Source organism: Globicephala melas, chromosome 2 (assembly GCF_963455315.2).
Source record: "Globicephala melas chromosome 2, mGloMel1.2, whole genome shotgun sequence".
Classification (NCBI taxonomy): domain Eukaryota; kingdom Metazoa; phylum Chordata; class Mammalia; order Artiodactyla; family Delphinidae; genus Globicephala; species Globicephala melas.
This window is the reverse complement of record NC_083315.2, coordinates 110,649,350-110,668,850: the sequence shown is the minus strand read 5'-3', so window position 1 is coordinate 110,668,850 and position 19,501 is coordinate 110,649,350. Positions and strand designations below refer to the sequence as shown.

Sequence of the window (19,501 nt, the reverse complement as noted above, 5' to 3'; positions counted from 1 at the left end):
TAAACTTTCTATTACAAAGAAAAAAAGATTTCCCCAAAAAGCATTTTTTGGTTCCACTATAAATTAACATGACCAGAAATTACACTGGCTTCTAAGATTTTACACAGGGGAAAGTTTTCATGAAAAACAATAAAAAGTCAGAAAATGACATCTTTCCCCCAGATGTTTCTCAGCAGCCTCTCAGCCTCTGCACCTCAGAAAACAAATGCACTGTGCTAAGATTCAATTGTTTGCCAAGAGTTGAGCTGCCCCTCCTTTTTCCTATCATTGGCCAGCCTGCCTTTCCATCTCCAACAACCTCCAGTATCTTGGTCACACACACCTCACAGCAAGATGCTGACTAATCCTAAGACTAGGGCGGCTTATTAGGCAACCTTTCACACAGTGCCCATTGCTACTCATTGCACAATATATTTGACTGGGAATGATAAATGCCATGGTTTACATTTGACTCCAGTCACCCTGTCAGTGCCAGCAGCTTAAGTGTGTAAATATCACCCACTGCCTTTAGAAAGATGCTGACACTATGTTCCAGGCTCCCTAATGTTGTGTAACATGAGAGAGGGGAGCAGGGGTGAACCTATGAGGACCAATGAGAAGCAGATGAGGATATTAACCACCTTCTGCCTTATTTCTGAAAGAAATGAAAAGCCGGACACTTATGAGTTATAGCTACAAATAAACTTATTTTTAAGATTTAGAATTTAAGAACCTGAACAGGTAAACAAATCAATACTTTTCATATGTTTCTATTAATCCATAGATAAGAAGTAAATCTCTGAAGCAGGAACATTATATCAGTGACTAAAATAAGTCAAATGGGGAAAAGCAATTGCCGTATTATTTAAAATTCTGTCATAATTTTATCAATGTTACAATACAGAATGTATTTGACTGAAGAAACCACTATGAAGAGACGTTTCTGTGCTTTTTTTCTTGAGACTGCAAGCTCCTCTTAAAAAAACCCTGCAGCCATTCTCAGGTTAGGGGGAAAGAGAGGGAAAAAAAAACTCCAAATGAGAGGAGAATAAGAGTTTCAATTGTGATTTGTTCTGAGAATAAATATTATCTTACCCAGATCGTTAAGTCTGTGGGAATATGCAGCACACACAGTTCGGTCCATTTACTGAAGCTAGATTAGTTATTTTTAGCGTCTTCTATCTCCCATACGTACACAGTGTGACAGTAACGCTAATACAAAGGCCACGTGCAAATTTTGTTTGCTAACAAGATTCCAGACCACTAATGAAAGGACATGGGGTTCTTTAGCTAAAAAAACACGGATATCCACCTACACCTTCTTTTGAGCGTGAAAGAATAGCAAAATATATTTCTTTTTTATTTGGTTACAAAGAGTATGCTTTTAAATAGTGTAATAGAGTAAGGCAAAGGCTAGCTTCCCTTTGACAAGGTAGAATCATATGGAAAGTTATGCAATGGTTAGCAAGATTACACTCCAGTCAATCTAGTCACATTTCCTCAAGACTAAGAAGGACAAAGGAAGTTCCTTAGAATAAGTATCTTTGTATAACGGGTCTGAATAATACTAGGAAACACTAACCAGATCATCTACTTTGACTTGTTCTTTCATTAATATTCAGAAATTACCATGGTCAGAACCTCATCAACTGACAAAACCTGAGTGTAGAAGGTGTTTCCAACTTGGACTTGTTTCCAACAGGAGCAAAAGGCCAAAACACCTTCTGCTTGATGAATCACCAAGAACTACCTTATTGTTCTAGGTGTAATTGGTATCCCTGCTAAAAATTCAATCCCAAATTAAATGTCTATGAGGAAGAATTTCACCTGTGGCCCCTAAGGAATTATTTTCAACCTCATTTTTACTGTTGTTTGAGTGGGGGCAAAGAAAATGACCAGAATAGATTTTACGGGTTATACTCTAAATGATGGTGATTCTGGCTCTGGCTTACTTCCAAGGTGAATATGATTATTTTCTTCCCTAAAAACAAATAAAACAAAAAACTGATAGGAAGAGTAGACCTCAGGAAACAGGAGACTAAGAAAACATATTAAATATACTCTTAAGATTCAGATATACTTTTTTTTTCCCCCCAAACTCACTTCAAATAGCTGGCTGACTCAAGTTTTCCTGATCCCTATGCTGGGCTATGACTGGATTTTTAAAATGAATTTAGCTAAGGAATAGGCATTTACAATACTGGGGAGTATTCATAAGATTATTATTTTATTTATATTTTCTTCATAGAAATATAAGCAATTTGCAAGTTGAAGGATTTTTGTTTTTACAAAGCATATTGCAAATAGCAACAGATCATCTGAAGCAGTTTTCATAATTTTTTATTTATTCTCAGTCATTTTCTCTCTCTTGTTGGAATACTAGCCTATAATGTTATAAAGGTTTTGACCTTCTTTCTGTACATTAGCTGCTAGACTAGAATTACAAGAGAACTTCTCTCATCTGTGGTAGGACCTATACTTGTTAGAGTGGTACATTTAAAGTCAGCAGTCAAATACGGCCAAATGCTACTCTTTCCACTTCTGAGTTACGGAAATCGAAGCCCGGATAGTGACTAAATGGCTTAATCTGGATTAGAAAATCAGTCAATGGACTGAAAGCCATTAGTAGGTGACCAGACTCTTGATTCAAAACTCAGTCTTTCCACTAAACCACATTACTTTAGATAATTACAGTGTAAAAACTATTGAGAGGGGAAAACAACTGAGGGAAACAGCAGATGTAACTGAATATTTTGAAAAATTTTAATAAGAGCCTAAAATAAGCCAATACATGATGTACAGAGCAATGGTAAAGGTAAATACATAGGTAAACATAAAAGATAGTATGAATGTATTTTTGTTTGTAACTCTTTTATTCTTGCAACTTATTTAAGAAACAACTGCATAAAGCAACGATTATAAAACTGAGTTGATGGGTATACGATATACAAAGTTGTAACTGTATGTCAATAATAGCACTTGGAGAAGGGAGGAAATAAAGCTATATGGAATAAAATTTTTGTATACTATTGAAATTCAGTTGGTATTAATCCAAACTTGGTTATTTTAAAATTAATACGTTAACTCTAGGGACTTCCCTGGTGGCCCAGTGGTAAAGAATCTGCCTTACAATGCAAGGGACGTGGGTTCGATCCCTGGTCAGGCGACTAAGATCCCACATGCTGCAGGGCAAATAAGCGCACACGCCACAACTACTGAGCTCGCGTGCCTAAGATAGGGAGCCCGCGTGCCGCAAACTACAGAGCCCACGCGATCTGGAACTGGCACGCCACAACTACAGAGCCTACACGCCCTGGAGCCTGCGTACCACAACTAGACAGAAGCCCATGTGCCTCAATGAAGATCCCGCATGCCTCAATGAAGATCCTGCATGTCGCAACTAAGACCTGATGCACCCCCCCAAAAAATAAAAATAAATAATAATAATAAACAAATCTTTTTTTAAAAAAAGATGTTAACTCTAATCCTTAGCATAACCACTAAGAAAAGAACTCAGAAACATATAGTAAAAGAAACAACAAAGGAATTGAAATGATATACCAAAAAATAACTACTTAACAAAAAAGAAAGCAGTAATGGAGGAATAAAATAGACATAAAACACACAGAAAACAAATAACAAAATGGCAGATGTAAGAACTATGTTATCAATAATTACCTTAATTGTAAACAGACTAAACACTTCAATCAAAAGGCATAAATCTGCAGAATGGATAAAAAAATGATTCAACTATATGCTGTTTATAAAAGACAAACTGGATTCAAAAACACAAGTTGAAAGGAAAAGAATGCAAAAGTATATACACCATACAGAACAGTACTCAAAAGAGAGCTGGAGTGGCTATACTAATACCAGACAAAATAGATTTTAAGGGAATTCCCTGACAGTCTAGTGGTTAGGACTCTGCACTTTCATTGCCGAGGGCTCGGGTTCGATCCCTGATTGGGGAACTAAGATCCCACAAGTCACATGGCCCAAGAAAAAGTAGAGTTTAAGACAAAAATTGTTACTAGAGGCAAAGAAGGATATATTATAATGATAAATGGATCAGTCTGTTGGGAAGACATAACTATAAATATATATGCACCTAACAACAAAGTCCCAAAATACATGAAGTAAAAACTAATAAAACTGAAGGGAGACATAGATAGTTCAACAATAATAATTGATGACTTCACTACTCCACTTTCAATGATGACTAGAACAGCCAAACAGATGATCAGTAAGGAAAGAGAAGACTTGAACAATATTATAAACCAACTAGACCTAAGGGACATTCACCCAACTAAAACAGAATGCACGTTCTTCTCAAGTATACATGGAAACATCTCCATGACTTAAAATAAGTACAAAACATGTACACTGAAAACTATAAAATATTACTGAAAGATTAAAGATGAACTAAACAAATGAAGATATCTCATATTTATAAATTGGGAAACATTATTAAAATGGCAATACTTCCCAAACTGATGTACATACCCAATGTAATCTCTATCAAAATCAGAGCTTGTTTATTTTTAAATTTTATATTTTTTTGGCTGCACCACGCTGCTTGTGGGATCTTAGTTCCCCAACCAGGGATTGAACCCGGGCCCCCTGCAGTGGAAGCTCCAAGTCCTAACCACTGGACCACCAGGGAATTCCCATCAGAGCTTGTTTAGACATGGAAGCAACCTAAACGTCCATCAACAGATGAATGGATAAAGAAGATGTGGTACATATACACAATGGAATATTACTTAGACATAAAAAAAAATGCCATTTGAAGCAACATGGATGGACCTAGAGATTATCATACTAAGTGAAGTAAGTCAGACAGAAAGACAAATATCATATGATATTGCTTACATGCGGAATCTAAAAAAATGATACAAACGAACTTATTTATAAAACAGAAATAGAGTCACAGATGTAGAAGACAAACTTATGGCTACCAGGGGAGAAAAGCAGGGAGGGATAAATTGGGAGACTGGGATTGACATATATACACTACTATATATAAAGCAGATAACTGATAAGGACCTACTGAATAGCACAGGGAACTCTACTCAATATTCTGTAATGATCTATATGGGAAAAGAATCTAAAAAAGAGTGGATAGGGACTTCCCTGGTGGTCCAGTGGTTAAGACTTCGAGCTCCCAATGCAGGGGGCCTGGGTTTGATCCCTGGTCAGGGAACTAGATCCCACATGCCACAACTAAGAGCCCACATGCTGCAACTAAATGATCCTGCATGCCACAACTAAGTCCCAGAGCAGGCAAATAAATAAATATTAAAAAAAAGTAAACATAAGGGACTTCCCTGGCGGTGCAGTGGTTTAAGAATCCTCCTACCAATGCAGGTGACACGGGTTTGATCTCTGGTCCGGGAAGATCCCACATGCCGCGGAGCAACTAAGCCCGTGCGCCACAACTACTGAGCCTGTGCTCTAGAGCCTGCAAGCCACAACTACTGAGCCTGCGTGCCACAGCGTGCCCCAACTACTGGAGCCCGCGCGCCTAGAGCCCATGCTCCGCAACAAGGGAAGCCACCGCAATGAGAGGCCTGCGCAGTGCAACGCAGAGCAGCTGCCACTTGCCACAACTATAGAAAGCCCACGCACAGCAACAAACACCCAACGTGGCCAAAAAAAAATTAAAAAAAAATAAAGATAAATAAATATCTAAAAAAACATTAAAAAAAGTGGATATGTGTATATGTATAAATGATTTACTTTGCTGTACAGGAGAAACTAATACAACATTGTAAATCAACTATACCCCAATAAAAATTTAAAAAATAAAAGTCAGGGGCTTCCCTGGTGGCGCAGTGGTTGGGGGTCCGCCTGCCGATGAGGGGGACACGGGTTCGTGCCCCAGTCTGGGAGGATACCACGTGCCGCGGAGCGGCTGGGCCCGTGAGCCATGGCCGCTGGGCCTGTGCGTCCGGAGCCTGTGCTCTGCAGCGGGAGAGGCCATAGCAGTGAGAGGCCCGTGTACCACAAAAAATAAATAAATAAATAAAATAAAATAAAATAAAAGTCAGACACCAATCTCAAAAAAAAAATTCAGAGCTTCTTTTTTTTTTTTTTACAATTGACAAGCTGACCTTAAAATTCATATGGAAATGCAAACAACCCAGAACAGCCAAAATGATCTTGAAAAAGAACAACATTGAAGACTTCACACTTCAGGATTTCAAAACTACAAAGCTACAGTAAGCAACTCAGGGTGGTGCTGGAATAAGGACAGAAATTCAGATCAATGAAACATAATTGAGAGTCCAGATAAACCTTTACACTCATGGTAAGTTGATTTTCAACAAAGGTGCCAAGGCGAGTCATGGGAAATTAACAGTCTTTTCAACAAATAGTGCTGAGACAATTGGATATTCATGTGCAAATAAGAATAAAGTTGGACTCCCACCTCACAACATATACAAAAATTAATTTAGAATAAATGATAAACCTAAATGTAAGAGCTTAAATTATAAAACTTTTAGAAGAAAACATAAATGTAAATATCCACGATCTTGAATTAAGCAATGGTTTCTTAGATTCTGAAAGCACACGTGACAAAAGAAAAAAATAGATAAATTGGACTTCATAAAAATTTTAAACTTTTGTGCTTCACAAAACACCATCCAGAAACTGAGGGACTTCCCTGGTGGGGTAGTGGTTAAGAATCCGCCTGCCAATGCAGGGGACATGGGTTTGAGCCCTGGTCCAGGAAGATCCCATATGCCGCAGAGCAACTCAGCCTGTGCACCACAACTGCTGAGCCTGTCCTCTGGAGCCCGAGAGCCACAACTACTGAGCCCACGCACCACAACTACTGAAGCCCACGTGCCTAGAGCCCGTGCTCCGCAACAAGAGAAGACCCTACAATGAGAAGCCTGTGCACCGCAATGAAGAGTAGCCCCCACTTGACTCAACTAGAGAAAGCCCACGCGCAGCAACAAAGACCCAACGCAACCAAAAATAAATAAATTAATAAAAAAAAAAATTGGGCTTCCCTCGTGGCGCAGTGGTTGGGAGTCCACCTGCTGATGCAGGGGACACGGGTTCGTGCCCCGGTCCGGGAGGATCCCGCGTGCCATGGAGCGGCTGGGCCCGTGAGCCATGGCCGCTAGGCCTGCGCGTCCGGAGCCTGTGCTCCCCGGCGGGAGGGGCCACAACGGTGATAGGCCCGCGTACCGCAAAAAAAATAAAAATAAAAAAAATAACTGAAAAGGTGGGACTTCCCTGGTGGCGCAGTGGTTAAGAACCTGCCTGCCAATGCAAGGGACACGGGTTTGGTACAACTACTGGGCCCAAGAGCCACAACTACTGAAACCCATGTGCCTAGACCCCCTGCTCCGCGACAGGAGAATTCACCGCAATGAGAAGCCCGCGCACGGAAACGAAGAGTAGCCTCTGCTCGCTGCAACTAGGGAAAGCCCACACGCAGCAATGAAGACCCAACACAGCCAAAAAATAAAAGAAACTGAAAAGGCAACACACAGGATTGGAGACTATATTTGCAAATTATATCTGACAAGGGACTTATATCCAGAATATTTAAAGAACTCATAACTCAACAATGAAAAAACCCAGTCTTAAAATGCATGAAGAATCTGAACAGATTTTTTTCCAAAGAAGGCATATGAAGAGCCAATAAGCACATAAAAAATGCTCAACATCATTAGTCATTAGGAAAATGCACATAAAAATCACAATGAGATACTACTTCACACTCACTAGGATGGCTATTATTAAAAAAGACACTTTTGGCTGGAACTGCCATCTTCCAGTCATTCACCAAAATGACGAACACAAATGGAAAGAAGAGAAGCACCTTCTTTATGTTCTCTAGGCCTTTTCGAAAACATGTTGTTGGTCCTTTGGCCACATACATGCAAACCTACAAAAAAGGTGATATTGTAAACCTCAATGGAATGGGCACTATTCAAAGAGGAATGCCCCACAAATGTTACCAAGGCAAAACTAGAAGAGTCTACTATATTACCCAGCATGCTGTTGGCATTGTTGTAAACAAACGAGTTAAGGGCAAGAATCTTGCCAAGAGAATTAACGTATATACTGAATGTATTAAACATTCTTAAGAGCCAAGATAGCTTCCTGAAACATGTGAAGGAAAATAATCAGAAAAAGAAGGAAGCCAAAGACAGTGGTACTTGGATTCAACTAAAGCACCAGCCTGTTTCACCCAGAGAAGCAAACTTTGTAAAAACCAATGGAAAGGAGCCTGAACTGCTGAAACACATTCCCTATGAATTCACGGCATGAAAGGTATAAAAAAAAAATAAAAGGCCTTGGGACTGTTATAAAAACCACTGAACTGTACACTTTAAAAGCATTAATTGTATATGAATTATATTTCCACAAAGCTACTATTAAAAGTATATATATACATATATTTAATGTACACACATGTGTATATACAAAGTTTATATATTTAAATATATACATATATGTATATATGATATATATGATGCACACATCAGAAAAATTGAATATAAAACTAAAGAAAGTGAATAATAAAAAAATCTTGAAATCATCTAATGATGATTTTCAAAGAAAAACTAGAACAGATATCATTTCCATGAAAGCTTGGTGGTTAATTTCCTTGGTCAAGGAGCTGCCTGCCTTAATCTCTAGATTACCTCAGCATATGCACATTCTCACATTAATAATACATATATACAGTCTGCAGGTATTATCAAGCCATTGGCATTTACCTAGTAAATCAAACATATTTCCTGGGCTCCAAGTTTATATTAAATTCTGATTTACCTTCCAAGGTGTTTTAGACAAGGATTCAGATAAGCTTTGGCAAATGACCTCGAGGGAAGTACTTTGGTTTTGAATGACCTAGATGGATTTTTCTGCTAAGGAGCTTTACTTGAATAACTGCTCACCTTTTTAACTCATCTGCTATGGCAGACACACTGATCTCTGAAAGTATAAGTTTAATCCTTAAGGCTGAAGGAAAGCAGCTAGTTTTCCTAGCTCAGATAATCAAAGTCTGGCCCTCAGGCTTCTTTAGTTAGCTGATAAAAAGGATAAAACGGACTCCTTGAATAACACATGAGCTGCGATGGTGTTGGGTAGATGAATTTTGGACTCTGGTGATGTAAGAAGTCCAAGAAAAGGGCTTAAGACTTGTTTACTGTCATTAATTTCATATTATTTAATACAATCACAATATATAATGTGTATGATTTTGTGTATGTATATATTTCTGTATAGGAAAAAAGGTCATGGAAGTGTTATCAAAATGTTAATAATAATGACCTCAAGGTGGTAGGTGATTATTATTGTTTTTTCTTTTTATTCTATTGGACTTCCCAAGTTTTACACTGTATATATGTATTACATTAAAAAATGTTTTTAATTGCAAAAGTGATTGTAAAAGAAATTCAAACACTAAAAAGAAATATAAAATAAAAATCGAAGTGCTCTCTCTTATTCCCTTTTTTCTGATTCACTTTTCAGAGGAAACCATTTAATAGTTTGATGTATCATTCATTCATTCATTTAGGTCACACTGCGCAGCATGCCAGATCTTAGTTCCCCAACCAGGAATCAAAACCTTGGCCCCCTGCAGCAGAAGCTCAGATTCTTAACCAGTGGACCACCAGAGAAGTCCCTCTTACATTATGTTTATTCATATTATATACAGAATTTAAAAATGGGATCTTAATGTTTATGATTCTGTAACTTTCTATTCTAATTTTAAATATTTTTCATTTTTCTAAGTCAATCTCCTTTTAAACATCTGCACAGGTTAAATGAATCTGGGCAGATTTGTTCACTTTGCTATTGATGGGACATGTAGGCAGTTTCCAATATTCAGTAAGTATAAAAATGCTGCAGTAAATATCCTGGTGTATTTATTTTTCTGCATTCGTGCTATAATTTCTATATGCTTAATGCCTCAAGGTGTATTTCTTTTTATCATGGTGTGTGTGTGTTGGGGGGGTTCATTTAGCCCAGTGAGAGAGAGAGAGCTTCTGCAGCCAGGCTTTCTGGATTCAAAATCCACCTTTGTTGTTTACCAGCTGTGTGATCTTACAGATTACTTAACTTTTATAGGCCTTCATTTCCCCATCTGTAAAATGGAGAAAATAACATTATCTCCCTTGTAGGGTTGTGAGGAGGATTAAATGAGTTAGTAATTACAAAGCACTTAAAAGGGTGCCTACACATAGTAAGCTCTGTATAAGTGTTTGTAAGTTAATTTTAAAAATATCTGTTCCTTTCATTATCCCCTATAATGTTACCTCTTTAATTTATTATATAACAAAAACATAAGAATAAACTTACTTGAACTATATTGAGTTTTAAAAAGCTTAAGTAAATAACTATAGCACTCTCTCCATAGATAAAAGGTTAAATGATGCTGTAACTTAAAATTAAGAAACATTTCCATAAGATTATCTCAAAATGTCAGTATTGCTTCCTTTATCCTCTTAGACCTCCCATATATTTTTAAAAAATCATTTTTATTATGAGATTTTCAAATACACACAAAACTACAGACACTAGTATAATGAACCCCCATGTACTTATTACCCAGATTCAATAGTTATCCCCAGTGCATGGCCAATTATGTTTCATTTGTACTCTACCCACTATCCCCTCAAACTATTTTGTAGCAAATCCTAGTCATCATATCATTTTATCTGTAAATATTTTAGTATGCTTCTCTAAGCAATAAGGACTCTTTTTTTTTTTTGGTAATATAACCATTATATCATTATCACACATTAAAAACAATTAACAATAATCCCTTAATAGCAAATATATAGGAGAATCTTCAAATTTATACAATTATTATATGTTTTTCCCCAACACACTTTTTAAAATATCTAATAAGAAAATATAATTATTTATTTATTTATTTATTTATTTTCCTTTTTTTTGGGGGGGTACGTGGGCCTCTCACTGTTGTGGCCTCTCCCGTCGCGGAGCACAGGCTCCGGACGCGCAGGCTCAGCGGCCATGGCTCAGCTGCTCCGCGGCACGTGGGATCCTCCCGGACCGGGACACAAACCTGCGTCCCCTGCATCGGCAGGCGGACTCCCAACCACTGCACCACCAGGGAAGCCCCCTATAATTCTTTTTTTAAAAATTAATTTATTAATTTATTTTTTTTGGCTGTTTTGTGTATTCGTTGCTGTGTGTGGGCTTTCTCTAGTTGTGGTGAGCGGGGCTACTCTTCGTTGCAGTGCACGGGCTTCTTATTGCAGTGGCTTCTCTTGTTGCAGAGCACGAGCTCTAGGCGCATGGGCTTCAGTAGTTGTGGCGCACAGGCTCAGCAGTTGTGGTATGTGGGCTCTAGAGTGCAGGCTCAGTAGTTGTGGCTCAAGGGCTTAGTCACTCTGAGGCATATGGGATCTTCCTGGACTAGGGATCGAACCCATGTTCCATGCATTGGCAGGAGGATTCTTAACCACTGCGCCACCAGGGAAGTCCCAGAAAATAGACTTCTTTACAGAACTTAGGTTCTTGAAAGTCTTCTATTGAATGAATTTTCATAAATCAGATCTTACTTTTCCTTTAACTAAGTTATGAAGTACTTATTATGCACCTGAGCATGCTAATGAAGAGTAACAACCTTTTCTTTTAGCCTTGGAGAAAGAACAACTAACTAGGAACATAAAACACACAACTTTTACAACTATTATTTGTTTTCTGTCTTCATTACCAAGGGACATATGATGGATAGACTGAATCTTGTAAAAAATTGTCAAAATTTTAGAATATATTTATAAATACATCATTTTTGAAATCTTTAGAAAAGAAGGATGATTCCTAGAAGACAGCAATACTAAGAATTAGTCATCTCAAGCTAAACTTACTATCTTATTTTTTTAACTTTCAATTTTGAAATAAGTTCAAACACAAAAAAATTGCAAAAAAAAAATAAAAAGACTTCCTACATATATACTTTACCCAACTTCCCCAAATGTTATTATTGGGATGTCATAGTTGAAATAAGTGGATTTCAAGAAGGCAATTGACAACATTTCCTTTAAAATCTTGGATACAAATATGTTCATTCTGCACTACAAGACTCAATTTTGGTTTTCATTTTCTTAGTATTGTCACTTTTTAAAAAAAAAGTATGTTAAAATTCTTATTGCTAAGAAGGATGTAAGTGGGTCAGGTGATAAATACTGTTAGGTAAAGTCATAGTTACCTGAACAACTACATCAAGAGAATGTTACTTAATGCATAAAAAACTGCTTGGTGAAAGGTTTGTGACACACCAGTGCCTTTGCTTTGGCCAAGTTCTGTCGCACCTTTATCTAATCAACTACTAACAAAGAATTTGGAAGGATGGCTGATACATTTCACTACCCAATTGGGATTCAAAGAGATTGCCACAGGATGCAGTACTGATGCAGAATCAACAAGACGAAATTTAATAAGTCTAAACATTAAGGACAAAAATATTAACCGCTAAATTAAAAGACTGAAGAAAAGCTGGCTTGGCAGTTCAGGTAGCAAGAAGTAAGGGCTTTAGTTTACTGCAGACTCTGTATGAGCCTAAAGAGTGATGTGACTACCACCCTCCCAACCCAATGCAACAGAAGACTTCTCCTCGTCCTGGTCTGATCACCTTTAAAGCACAATTTTAGACTTAGGAATAAGTTAAAGAATTTTAGGAGAAACTGGACCATGACCAAGGAGGGTAAAGCTGTTGAAGGAACTAGACTTACTTTGCCTGGAGAAAAAAGGACGTGGAATCATTACTGCTGTCTTTAATTGTGGTGACCTGTCCCATGGAAGAGGGAGCAGACCTAGCATGCCATATTAGAGAGCACAACTAATAATGTAATTAATATTAATAGCTGGCACTTTTGAGTGTTTAATATGTGGTAGGCATTTACATGCATTATCTTGTTTATATATTTATTCTATGAGGGGTTAGTTTCTATTATTATCTTAGGCTTATAGATTAGGAAAACAAAACTCAGGCCAAGGCAACATAGTACATCAAAGTAGCTAATGTCCATAATGAATTAATACTTGTAATATATTTAGAAGAGTGTCAGGACATGATAAGTGCCTAAGAAAATTAAGCAGCAATAATAATAATGATAGTGTCATTATAATTATATTTAAATATTATTATTATTGTATTGACTTAGGTCAGTGGTTCTCAGCCTTGGCTACACGTTAGAATGACTTTAAAAAATACTGATGTCCGAGGACTTCCTTGGTGGTCCAGTGGGTAAGACTCCACACTCCCAATGCAGGGGGCCTGGGTTTGATTCCTGGTCAGGGAACTAGATCCCGCATACATGCCGTAACTAAGATGTCTGCATGCCGCAACAAAGATCCCACAAGCCGCAACTAAGACCCAGTGCAGCCAAAATAAATAAATAAATAAACATTTTTTAAAAAAATACTGATGTCCGGATTCTACCTTCAGAGACCCTGACTGAAGGGGTCTGAGATATGACCTGATCGTCTGACATTTTAAAAGTTCCCCAGGTGAAGAAAACATTCACAAAGACACATCTGATAAAGACTACTATCAGAATATACAAAGAACACTTACAGTTCAACAAGAAAATGAACAATATGCTTAAAAAATGGGCAACAGATCTGAACAGACACCTCATCAAAGAAGATATACAGGTAGCAAATAAGTATATGAAAAGATGCTCCACATCACAAGCCATTAGGGAATTGAAAATTAAAACAATAATATGATACCACTACACACCTATTAGAATGGGCAAAATCCAAAACACTGACAATAGCAAATGCTGACGAGAATGTTGGGCAACAGGAACTCTCATTCACTGCTTATGGAAATCAAAATGGGGGGGAATTCCCTGGAGGTCCAGTGGTTAGGACTTGGCGCTCTTGATCCCTGGTCAGGGAACTAAGATCCCACAAGCTATGCAGCTCAGCAAAAAAATAAAAAAAAAAGAAAAAAGAAATGCAAAATGGTATAGCTACTTTGGAAGACAGTTTGGCAGTTTCTTACAAAAGTAAACATATTCTTGGGCTTCCCTGGTGGCGCAGTGGTTGAGAGTCCGCCTGCCGATGCAGGGGACATGGGTTCATGCCCCAGTCTGGGAAGATCCCACATGCCGCAGAGCAGCTAGTCCCGTGAGCCATGGCCGCTGAGTCTGCGCGTCCAGAGCCTGTGCTCCGCAACGGGAGAGGCCACAACAGTGAGGGGCCCGCGTACCGAAAAATAAATAAATACATAAATAAAATAAAAAGTAAACATATTCTTGTGGGAGGGAGGGAGAATTAGATGAAGGTAGTCAAAAGGTACAAACTTCCAGTTAAAAGAAAAATATGTACTAGGGATGTCATTTATGACATGATAACAATAATTAACACTGCTGAACGTTATAAATGAAAGTTGTTAAGAGTAAATCCTAAGAGTTCTCATCACAAGGAAAAAATAATTTTTTAATCTATTTCTTTAATGTGGTATCTATATGAGATGATGGATGATCACTAAACCTACTGTGGTAATCATTTCATGACATATGTGAGTCAAATAATTATGTTGTACATCTTAAGCTTATACAGTGCAGTATGTCAATTATATCTCAGTAAAACTGGAAGGAAAACAAACAAACATATTCTTACCATACAATCCAGAAATTATGGTCCTTAGAATTCATCCAAATGAGTTGAAAACTTATGTCCATGTAAAAATTTGCACCTGGATGTTTACAGAAGCTTATTTTTATTGCCAAAACTTGGAAGCATCCAAGATGTCCTTCAGTAGGTAGATGGATAAATAAACTTTGGTACATCCGGACAACATAATATTATTCAGCCCTAAAAAGAAATGAGCTATTAAGCCATGAAAAGACATGAAAGAACATTAAATGCATATTACTAAGTGAAAGAAACCGACATGAAAAGGCTATATACTATACGATTTCAACTGTATAACATTCTGGATAAGGTAAAACAACAAACAAGGTAAAAAGATTAGTGGTTGCTAGGAGCTAGGGGTGAATGGGATGAATACATAGAGCACAGGTGATTTTTAGGCCTGTGAAACTATTCTATAATGATGGATATATGTGATGATATATTTGTCAAAATCCGTAGACTATACAACACCAAAAGTGAACTCTAATGTGAACTATGGACTTTGAGTGATAATGATGTGTCAACCTAGGTTCGTTAATTGTAACAAATGTACTATCCTGTGGGGGATTTTGACAGTTGTGCATGTATAGGGGCAGGAGGTGTATGGGAATTCTCTGTATTTTCGGCTCAACTTTACTGCGAACCTAAACTGCTCTAAAAAAATAGTCTATTAAAAAAAAAAGTGCCCCAAATGACTCTTATGTGCAGCTGAGGTTGAAAATTACTGGTCTAGGTTCTCTGCATACGCAATCTCCTTCAACTCTTCTAATGTTCATCTAATTATGTAGCTGTTGTCATCCTTTTTTACATATGAGGAAACTGAGGTTTGGAGGGATCAAATAATTTATCCAAGTTCACCCAGGTAGTAAAATGGGAACAGCGTTTCAGATATTGGTCGGCCAGCTTCTACCACACCACTTTTTAATAATTGGAGCTAATAGATTGGGGTAAAATGCATTGCCTCATGAAATAATCATTTCTCAACACTGGAAATATCATAGAAAAGGCTGGATAACAAGTCAGGGATGGCACAGACAAATTACTACATTTTTTTTTCAGTACGAGGGAAGACAGAGTAGGTTATCTTCAACATTCCTTCAGACTCTTAAGAGCCCGAAGAGTTGAAGGCCTGGGTTTCAGAACGAGACCGGTCCCTGAGGAGCTATGAGACCCTGAGCAAGTCACCTAACTTCTCTGAGCTTTTCCTCTTATATAAAGATAATACCAAAAATAATAATAATAATAATACCTACGCTGTTAGATCATTTTTATATATATAATAAAATTATATATGAGGATTAAATAATAATATATGTAAAAGTCTCTTGCTAACTGTAAAGCTTCATAGAAATCAATTTTAACTTTAAGGTGTTTAATCATCCTAAAACCTGGTTTGCATTACAGCACTCCTTTGTTTAAAATGTCCAAAAGCTCCCCATCACCCAAAGAACAACACTGTTCACCCAATGTTCAGACTCCTTAGCACAAGACCCTTAGCTAATTGATTCCAATTAACCTCAATGTTCTCTTCCAGCCACTACCTCCACCCTAGGTACCAGCCAAATTAATTTCCTACTCTTCCAAAATGACTGATTACATTCTTTCATATTCAGAGCCTCTCAGAAATTGAGGAAAGCCACAGACATCCCCATTTCCAGTTAAAAGTTCAAGAAATGCCCAGACATTTTTTGTAGTGTATTTGAAATGTTTACAGCTAACAATGCTTTCGATACATAAAAAACTTAGTGTTATATAATTGTGTTATTCATAAGATTTATTTTAAAAATTACTTCATTGTAACGCCAATCAGTGGGATAAGAGTTTAAATTTGAATGAACGTCTTCCTTTTTGATCTTGTTGAACGGTTCCAGCTGTGTATATACTGAAGCTCCTTCATGAAAGTGGGGCCTATACCAAAAGGCAGCCTGTTCCCTCTCCTCCCCCAAGAGGAGTCCTCTCCACATCTCTATGCCTCTCCACGTGGTCTTCGTAATGTTTGGCCAGCTCCAAACATGGTTCACACATTATTTTTGAAGCCTTCCAAGATATCATTACCTCCTTGATGGTCCCAGTGTACCTGACAATATTATGTAATAAGTATGATCATGGAGCCAGACACAGTGGATGTGAATACATCTACCTTCCTCTAGACTTTTATAGTTTATTGAAGATGAGGTCTGTGACTTACTCACTGTACCTTACACTGCCTGGCACATAGCAATTCTTAAAGTTCATTATTCTTAGATTTTGACATAAAGGTGAAATATTAACATGTAAATATATCCTGGTTTCTTGGGACATATATTCAAGCACAGTCAGTTGCCTTCATCTGGGTCTCCTGTTTTGTGCAGGGCTTTATTCCTTTCCTTTAATGCTCTTTTTCCGGGATCTCATTTCAATTAAAAAATGATTCAATAATAAAATCACAAAAAAGGTCAGCATTTTTGGATAGGGTTTCTTTAAAGTATACTACAGCCATTAATTTTCCAGGTAGGAAGTAGGTGGTATAAATAGAGATGGTGAGGGAATAAAGGAAACTATACCTATATATAATTATTTAAATTCTGATCTATTTTTTAAAAAAGTATTTTAAAGATTTCTTCTCCATTCTTATTGCCAAAAACTAGGCCCTTTCTCTCTCCACTACTGTAGGATTTTAGCAATCTCCCAGTTAATCTCCTTGTCTAGGTAGCTCCTTTTAGCCATTCTGGACACTCTTGCCCTATACATCTTTGTAAGACTTTTATAATTTTTCCAGTCAATGTTCTAGTCCAGAACTTGTTAGCTTCCTCAGCCTAAATTCTGCATCCCACACATTTAAGTCCCCGCTTACTTTAGCTCCTATCTTCTATATCATTGCTTAATGCTGGTTTTTGCTTGGGGCACAGGTCCTCTTTCCTTTGTTTCAGAACAGATCAGGCTTTGCCTGTATTCTTACTCCTCCCTTGAAGTGTTCACATTCTACCCATTCTTCAAGTCCAAAAGGAATGCCACTTCCTCCTTGAAGATTTTCCTGGCAGCTCCAAGTCACATTCATAGCTCACAAATAATTATTCTCATGTGCTGTACTTGGGACAAGATAGTGGAATCCTCCACTCTTTTCTCTTAATTTGACCTATTAACTGGAGACCTGGGAACACTTACCTGCTACAATGGGACATGTACCTGTAGATATCTGAGGTGTAAATCTGTAATTTCCAAAATACTAGTTCTTCAAGCAATGTAGCAGCTTCTCTGATTGCTTAAAGGAACACGACTCAAATACTATCATGTAATACTCATTTTCGTTTAAAATATGAAAAAGTGATAGTACAGTGGGTGTACGGGGCATGGGTTTACTTATCTCACAAACCAATGGATTCATTTCTTGATTTAAAAAAAAGCTATATTCACATTTCCAATTAATTACATCCTAAATGTCTCCAAGCCCGTCCCATAAGCAGGCATATTTTGTTTTCAACGCGTGTGAAATAAAACGTTTGAAGGTAATAATAATGGACATATTGGAGACTACAACACAGAGAAAGAACTCAAAAGCACACTCGAGGAGCTGCTTCTACTGGGGACGCCACTGGGCCTGATTCACGCTTTTGGGAGCCGCAGTGCTCTCTCTCATCTGTACAATGGAGAGGATACTCGACAATATTTACCTCCCAGGGTGGTGGTGAAAGTTTTCCTTTCTGGTGAACTGCCGGGCGGTTTGCCTACCGAATGGAGGCGCTTTTCTTCCCCCGACGCACTTCCGTGCGCGAGGAGGGATGACCAGCCGAGAGGAGGGGAAGCTCGTGGCGGAGGTCGCCTGGGCCGCAGCTTTCACGGGCGGCGTCGGGGCCTTCAGCTGGAGCACGTCAAATGTGTACACACCGTGCAAAACACGCTGAGCGTGCGTGCACCCCTGTGCGCGGGGTGCTGGGAGTGCGCTCGGATTGACAGCGAAGCGTGAAGGCGCAGGGCGTACGACAGAAAAGCGACAGCCGACGAGGTCGAAGGAGTCCGAGGCCCCGGTAGCGGCGACGACGCGTCCGGTCGCCCGGCGCCCCGGCTAGGCGCCCCAGCGCTGTGGGCCGACTGGTCTCCGCAGCGCCCCACGTGGCGGCCGGCAGGGTCGAGCGGGGAGAGCATATTTGCTCCGCCTCCGCCGCGCACGGTTGCCCTCCGCAGTTTCCCCGCCCGGCTCTCACCCGACCCTCCACCCATCCCCCTCCCGGATCGCGATGGACGCTGCATCTCCCAGCCGCCGCCGCCGGCAGCACCACGCGGGGCTCTGAGCAGCTGCAGGGCCTGAGGAGACGCGTGCCGAAGACGGGACGTGAGCTGGCGGCCGCCGGTCTGGGGAACCTCTCGCTTCCCTGTCACCAGGTCCTGGCGGAGGAAGGGGAGGGACGAGACGCGGCTTTTCCTGTGCCGCCTGCCCGGCTCGACCTGCGCGGCCTGCAGCTTCCTGGGAACTCGAGGGCCGCGGCCGGGCCTTGCTCTGCCCGCGGCCTGCTAGGAGCTGGACCGGGGCGGTTTGGGACGACAGGCCCGGGTAAGAGCTTGAGGGAAGGGGAGGCGGGAGCGCCTTGGGCGGTCGGAAAGGCCAGGCGTGGTGCAGGCATCTGGGATGCACGGCCGCGGGCCGGGAGCGAGACCCCGGACCCTGGTGAGGTCGGCGGGGCTGCCGCCGACTCACCCGCTTAGCCCCTTTGTTCCCCTCCTCCGGCCCTGCCCGCGTAGGGACCCGGCTTCTCCGAGCTGGAGCTCATGGCTGGCCCCCCTTGTCCTTGAGAAGGGTTCGCCGCCCGGCGGGGCCAGGGACGTCCCGCCGGGCCTCGGAGTTACGGGCGCCGCTCCCGGGAGACCCATCGCCCTGCCCGCCCCGGCGGCCTCCTCT

The 19,501-nt window shown here is 39.7% G+C and overlaps 1 protein-coding gene, 1 long non-coding RNA gene and 1 pseudogene across 13 annotated transcripts in view; 2 read left to right on the top strand and 1 right to left on the bottom strand.

Moving 5' to 3' along the window:
- Positions 1–18,797, bottom strand: part of LOC115852195 (uncharacterized) — a 121,897-nt gene extending 103,100 nt beyond the window's left edge. For 6 of the 9 annotated variants that reach the window (XR_009563091.2, XR_009563086.1, XR_009563088.1 and 3 more), the window contains exons 1-2: positions 18,279–18,797; positions 14,614–14,808 (exon numbers count right to left, since the gene is read on the bottom strand). This is a non-coding gene — a long non-coding RNA (uncharacterized lncRNA). The remainder of the gene's footprint in view (positions 1–14,613; positions 14,809–18,278) is intronic. The other 3 variants (XR_009563087.2, XR_009563089.2, XR_011377255.1) reach the window with 1 other exon arrangement.
- On the top strand, positions 7,785–8,271 carry LOC115852193 (large ribosomal subunit protein eL21-like; annotated as a pseudogene).
- The window catches only part of HECTD1 (HECT domain E3 ubiquitin protein ligase 1), a 91,479-nt gene continuing 90,759 nt past the window's right edge, over positions 18,782–19,501 (top strand). For 2 of the 4 annotated variants that reach the window (XM_030854720.3, XM_030854718.3), the window contains exon 1: positions 18,783–19,156. The gene's annotated coding sequence lies outside the window, so the exon portion shown is untranslated. Of the gene's footprint in view, positions 19,157–19,501 lie in introns of all 4 variants that reach the window. The other 2 variants (XM_030854719.3, XM_030854722.3) reach the window with 2 other exon arrangements.